The following is a 6,827-nucleotide window of genomic DNA, read 5'->3' as shown; positions in this document are numbered from 1 at the left end:
ATGACGTTGATGACGAAGAGCACCTCATGATCCTCGTCGCTCTAGCCGACCTATTAGTGAAGAATGCGAAGCCGCGGCGAGTTGGCTCTGCGCCAGGCCGCCGCAAGAGTAAGCAGAGGCATCAAATGTAGTGTGGTACTTGAGGCAGTGGCCACACATGACCTGTGGATTTGGTACTCCTTCCTTGGCATTCCAGGAACTCACAATGACATCAATGTACTGCAGTGCTTGAATGTCTTTGCCAAGCTTGTTGAAGGTGATGCTCCTCCGATGAACTTTGAGGTCAATGGACGCCACTACAATAAGTGATACTACCTAGCAGATGTCATCTATCCATGATGGTCCACATTTGTGAAGACTATCTCAAACCCTGTGTGAAGAGTCAAGAACTCCTACTTTGCTAAGTGCCAGGAGGCTTGCAAGAAGGATGTCTAGCGGGAATGACACAAATTTGGTGTGCTCCAATCTCGATTTGATGCCGTCCGGTACCCCGCTCTCATCTGGTCGAAATCTCAGATGTAGAAGGTGATGAATTGTTGAGTCATCTTGCACAACATGATATTTGAGAGCGAGCATAAGGAGCCAGTGTTTGATATTGAACCATATTTCAGGCAGGGTCCTCTTGCAATTGTTGATCATGAGGTACCGGCAACATGGGTTGCCTTCCTTGATATGTGTTAGGAGATCCAAGACCTACATATGCATCAAGAAGTGTAGCACGATGTGGTGGAGCACCTATAGAGGCTCAAGGGCAACACCTAGTTCGATATGTTTTAATTTATGTTTGAATTATGAGCTTGCTTCGTTTAATTATTTGATTTGTATTGTTTTGTGTGAAGAACTATGTGATAAAAATTAGTTTTTGTTGCAAACCAATCCTTGGTTGGATGGTTAGAAGAATTGTGATATCATCTGTCCACCAGAGTTCAAATCCTAGATTTAACATTGGTGCTTGCATTTCACTGGATTTATTGTACTGACTTAGTTTCTCAAAAGTGTGCATAGAAATATAGTGTGCGTACGTGCATTCATAGAGCTAAGTGTATGCTCATATATGTGAGCGACTTCGGTTGTACTTTACTAAATTTTTTTATTTTTTATTGAATTTATGCCAAAATGTGTCGAATTTGGGTCGATTTTGGACCGATTTTGTGTCGTAATGCTCTAAGACGCCAGACTGCAGATACTCTAAAACAATTTTCATCTTTTTTATTTTCTTTCTTTCTATGTCTCATGGCTATAATTCTAGGAGATAAACGGAAGTAAATAACACTAGTAAAAGTGCCCGTGCGTTGCACCGGGTTAGATCGTCGATTTTCGACTCATGAATTTTGTATTTGAATCCCCTCCCCTTATGTCCTTCGTCAACATGTAGTTGAACTTTAAACCGCCATTGAAGTGTAAGTAGATATCTAAACATACGACAAACCATTATAGCAACTACTCCCTTTATTTTTAAATATAAATCTTTTTAGAAATTCTAATAGGGGACTACATACAAAGCAAAATGAGTGAATCTATACTATAATGTATGTCTATATACATTCATATGTTGTTTTCTAGTAGAAACTTTAAATAGACTTATATTTAGAAATAGAGGGAGTAACACCTATGAAAACTCCCCAAGCGAAACAAAATAAAAGGTACTGATAGAAACAATTTCCTCCATGTGAAAGGTTTCCCAGGAGGTCCGAAGAACAGCTACTTGCGTCTCTATCGATAGCTATTGAAATTTAAGTTGTACATAAAGTTAGAAACTGATTGGAGCAAACTTTAAAGTTGATTGTTGTAAGAGATATATCAATTCCAATGGTCATTATTTAGCAATATCTTATTTTATTTTTTCATAAAATTTAACATCCACATACCACAAGATGACATGCATGATTACAGATTTCAAATATATTCAATTAAGATAATTATTAGCTTTTTCAGTAAAACAGGACTGAATGTTTTTCTATGCTTGTGACCGTATAAAATGATCGGATCCAGTGATCCAAAAGGACACATCCGATATATAAAAACCAAATGGCAGTAAGAGTTGTTTATAAATATAATAAATTGTACAATGTCTACATTTTATTTTCAAGAGGTAATTTGGATCTTGCTCGCAAAGTTTCATGTTGAGAATTCCTTTTCATTTAGTTCATCAACAATTGTTTTTATGGGGGAACTCGGTCCATGGAAGGTTTTTTTTTCTTCAAGGCCCTAATATTTCTGCCGCCTGCTCTCCCCACTGCCCCGTCGCCGTTGTCCACATGTCCCAGCATAGATGAAGACAACGGTATCTGTGTTTTCACCACCAACAGGTTCATTGGGAGCACCGCGGCCATCCATCCATGCGGATTTCGCTGCCTCGTCGTCCCCCTGTGAAGGACTATACCAGCGAGCACCGGCACCAGCCCTCTGCCGCCTCCTCAACTGCCTCGTCGTCCCTCGGTGAAGGCTCCGGCCGTCGCCACCGCCGCAACTCCTTCATGCCCCCACGACTATTTGTGAAACATCACCAGCTTCATGAGCCACATCAGATTCACTTCCTGTAGCAGAAGAGGGTTTAACTTCATCTACAATAGCAGCTTTATCATCAGTCAATGTAACAGCTTCACCTTGGCCAACAACAGTTTCCCTAAGAGATGCATCTCTTGTATCATATCTGAGTTCAGCATCATCTGCCACATCAGTTCCATGTTCCATGGAAACACCAGATATAACTTCATCGATAGCGGTGCTAGATATTTCATCAAAATTACGCTCCTCCGCTTGTACATGATCACAACTTCCCAGCTCAGTATCCAGTTTTAGGTACTTGTTATCAATGAAATCAATGTACATGGGCTCATTATGGAAAGTAGATGCTTCAGCCACATGCAATGCAACGTCTTCAACAACCTCCATCTCTTTACCTGGTTCTGCCTCTACCACAACATTGTCACTTTTATCAGCTGCAGCTGCACCAGTGCCAGGTAATTCCAACTGCTCGTGCATTCCAGTCTGTACAGAAGAACATTCATTTTGGGATAAAAGTGCATCCTCAGGGGAAACTTCTTTGTTTACCTCCTCCTCAACTTGGTCACACGAATTCACAGGCAATGGTACACTCCTGTCTTCAGATGCCGAGTTGAGATCTTGTGTTTGAACGATATATGTTATATTCATTTCCAACATGGCAACCTTTACATCAGAAACTGCCATGTTTCCATCACCTGTAGCATCTTCTACCTGAAGTATGTGATCCCCCTTAGGTTCAACAACTGGATCTTCTGAATTTACTGACTGAATCCATAGCCTTGTTGTGAAAGCTAAAGATCTTTGCAGTATTGCAATGGTTCAGGACAGATCATTATGGAGGTCATGGGAAGAAAGCACAGAGCCCTGTAAGAAAATATTGGACTTGTTGCTGCGGCTCATCTTCCTTGTCGATATTCAGGTAAGCTAAGATCACAATGTTATTACTTTCTGATGGTGTGTAGAGCAGTAACTCTGAAATACGGGTTGGTGTTGCTTACCTCCTTTATGACATCCAGAAAATGGCTAATCAATCCGCGAGGGACACAACGAACCCTTTTTTCTAATAGCAGAGACATTGCAAACACCATTAGCTTCGAAACCTTGTCGAGAGTATTTCATGCACTGACTTGATTGCTTTAAAGATGAGTCTTCCATTGGAGATTGATGTTTTACAGCCCCAAATCACATTATTCCATGATTTCCTACTGCGCGTGCACCACCACTACCTGTAGAAACTCTTCAAATTTTGTTCCCTCAACTCTGTTTGCTCTTCTTTCTGCAGTCGTTCTCTCATATGCTCAAGGAGCTGGCGGAATTTGTCACTTCGCTACCAAAGGAAGGCTAGGATGTGCTCCTCGATGACATGCACGCCCATGTCGTGGAATCTGACGATGTTGTGCGGAAGCGTGTGCTCGTGTCGTGGCTGCAGTCCTTATCCTACATAAGCTCACAAGCTGATGTTCGTGAATCTCGTAATAACATGAAAAATGCTCGTTCTGCGGGTGGGGTTGAGATGAGCCTGAACAGAACTATTGCTCGCTTGTAACACTATCTTTCTCATGCTTGTCGAGCTGGATAGTACTCGTTGTACATTAACAGTGCATATGATAGGATGAGCTAGATGTATGTCGAATTTCCAGTGCATGTTGCAAGTATATACTACTGCCTTTTCATCTTGACATTATGCCTGTGCATATCATATTTGCTTACCTGATCCAACATTCCTTGAATCGTAAGTGTTACGATGATAATGTGAAAGACTTGGTGATTCACATTCGTTGAATCTGAAATGCTTCATGGACATCTCCAACCATAGGATGATCCATGCTAAATCCAAACACAAATCAAGTTGAGACACGCAACACATTATCAAGATGCATCACCAACAGAAGGAAGATTCGCTTATCTCCAGTAATGATCAATGGCCCAACATTGACAATATAATAGCATAGCATAGGGAGAGAAATGTTAAATCGTGGCACAAACTTCACAGATTTAAGAATGAACTTATTATGACCTTCATTTTTCTGGTAAATACAACGGTATTGCTTGCGTGCCTATTCGTGACATTAGACCAACATACTGTATAATTACATTCCCAACTGCCATCAGGAGTGAGGTTATGTGGCTGTAACTTCTCAGCCAAGGCCTCAAGACAGCGATGCCAAAACTGTCTAGGAAATGGCAAAGGACAGACATGGTTTCACTCAAATCCTGATCTACTGAAAACAAAATCCAGGAACCAGCAAAAGTCCAGTATGGCAGATCAGCAAGGAAGCTCTCCAGCAGAAGCAGGTAAATCTATCCCAATCATCCTCTACGAGCCTGATGTATATGTATAGCGCGACTGAGCCCCCTCCAATAGTTCCACGAGTTTACCTGCAATAAATTGAGCGTGTCAAAAATATTGCAAAATGCTTCCTCCACAAGTTTTTGTATGAACGAGATGCATCGTAGATATGGGGAAAGTTTACACACCTGTGATGAAACTGATAAGCGGCACTGGATTCAGCGCTTTCTCAGCCTTCTCAAGATGACGCCTGTCAGGACTCAAGTGTAAGCAAGGGCATATAGGAAGGGTAAAATCAAGAGCTGAGACAGTACCATGTTAGCGCGTAATGCTCATTACCTGGTGTAGCTGGCAAAGAACGGATCCCTCATGACATAAAGTGCCCACGTCATTTTTCGCCTTTTCAACTGATGGGATTGGACCAAGATAGAATAGCCAAGTCAGCAACCCAGAGAACATAGCCAACAAAGTTTAACACGATAAAAAAACTGAAATCATCTCACCTCATCCCTCTCAGCAGATGAGAGCTGATGAACTTTTCCAGCTCTATGATTCAGATCTGTTGCATGCGAATGAATGCCAAGGCTTGTGAGCTCCACAGCTAGTGAAACCAACCACGGGGTCCAAGATTTGATTCCAAACTTTCTTATCAGAAGCACGTATATAAGTGGTCTGAATATATGGACGGTCTCCCTAACATAAATAAGCGCCCAGAAACCCCTTTAGGAGACCAAATGGTCGTGAAAGTTGGCTTCTCAATCTCCATCACTGCCGAGCACAAGGACACATATCTGATAAGTAAACTAACATAATGCTTATGGAAAATAATAGGTAAATGTCTCAATGGAGAACCAGAATAATGCTTTAGTAAAAACAACTTACCAGGAGGAACAGGAGAAGGTTGGAGCCTGCTCATCCAAGTGGGATCTGACAACATCTTTGCATTCTGACCAAACCTGTTTAAAGAATCTTTGCATTCTGACCAAACCTGTTTAAAGCGGCTACTGCTCTTCCCTCCAGACTCTTAGATACAAATCCAGGTTTTCCATCTGGACCATGAGACGTAATCAAATGGCCATTTCTGGGAATGTCCATTCACCGGATAGATTACTGGCACTCCATTGGTCTTGACTACCTGATTGTCTTGAAGAATATCCTCCTCTTCGTTTTCCACCTCCCCTCCTTGTAAGAGCATCCTCTAGCCACTCTCCTTGAAAGCGGCTAACCTGACGCATGCTCTGAAATGTTGCACAACAATTATCAGTCATCCAGACAAAGCCAGAAATGCATGGCAATATCAGATATGCAAGCAAGGAAAAACAAGGCATAATCAATCATCTTACTTCACTGCTTCTGTAACAGCAAGGAAGCCCCATTTGCGATCATCACCAACAAAGTGCTGGGCGGCAACTTCAACAACTGCTTCCGTTGTGGTGTGTGTTTCTGTTGCGCGCTTTCGGTTTTGGCGTGATTTATTCCGAGGACTCCCCTGCTCAGATCTCTCTGCGCCTCCTGCCTCTCTCTTGGCACCTTCTGCGCCGACGACCTCGCCGACGGGAACCCAGTCGCCGAGCCGCACTGAATGAAGAAAGGAGCGCAGGAGGGGGAGGGGAAGGAGACAGGGCGGCAGACGGCCGGGGAAGAAGACCGTCCGCGCGGCCGCTCGTGGCAGCGGCGGCGGTGCCTCGACTGGCGCACCGACGCATCACCGGATCGAGCGTCGCCGGGGTCGGTCGCCTCCTGGCGGCTGAGACCGAGAGGCGAGGGAGAGTTCGTACGTGTGGACCGCGGTTGAATACTGGAAACTACAGGGGGAGTTTTAGAAAATAGGCTGAACGAAACGTTTTTTAACTTATAAAAGGACTGCGGGTTGATTTTCAAGAAACAGAGGGGCCTTTTTGCAAAAACGTCGACAACGTATAGCAAAAGGACCCGTGCGTTTGCAACGGGTGAAAAACAATTATAATCTCCAATGATGCTGATCATATTATATCTTTAAAATTTTAGGACATTTTTTGAAATGCATGAA

General features: G+C 42.9%; 1 pseudogene across 1 annotated transcript; it reads right to left on the bottom strand.

The window, feature by feature from the left end:
* Window positions 1-4,502: 4,502 nt before the first annotated feature.
* On the bottom strand, window positions 4,503-6,546 carry LOC123440151 (annotated as a pseudogene). Its single transcript, XR_006630288.1, has 7 exons — window positions 6,142-6,546; window positions 5,787-6,036; window positions 5,681-5,754; window positions 5,302-5,566; window positions 5,138-5,205; window positions 4,987-5,048; window positions 4,503-4,887 (listed from the first exon to the last, which is right to left on the bottom strand). The product of XR_006630288.1 is annotated as a peroxisome biogenesis protein 16-like (transcript).
* Between the last annotated feature and the right edge of the window lie 281 nt (window positions 6,547-6,827).

Source organism: Hordeum vulgare, chromosome 3H (genome assembly GCF_904849725.1).
Source record: "Hordeum vulgare subsp. vulgare chromosome 3H, MorexV3_pseudomolecules_assembly, whole genome shotgun sequence".
Lineage (NCBI taxonomy): Eukaryota > Viridiplantae > Streptophyta > Magnoliopsida > Poales > Poaceae > Hordeum > Hordeum vulgare.
This window is presented reverse-complemented; position numbering and strand designations above follow the sequence as displayed.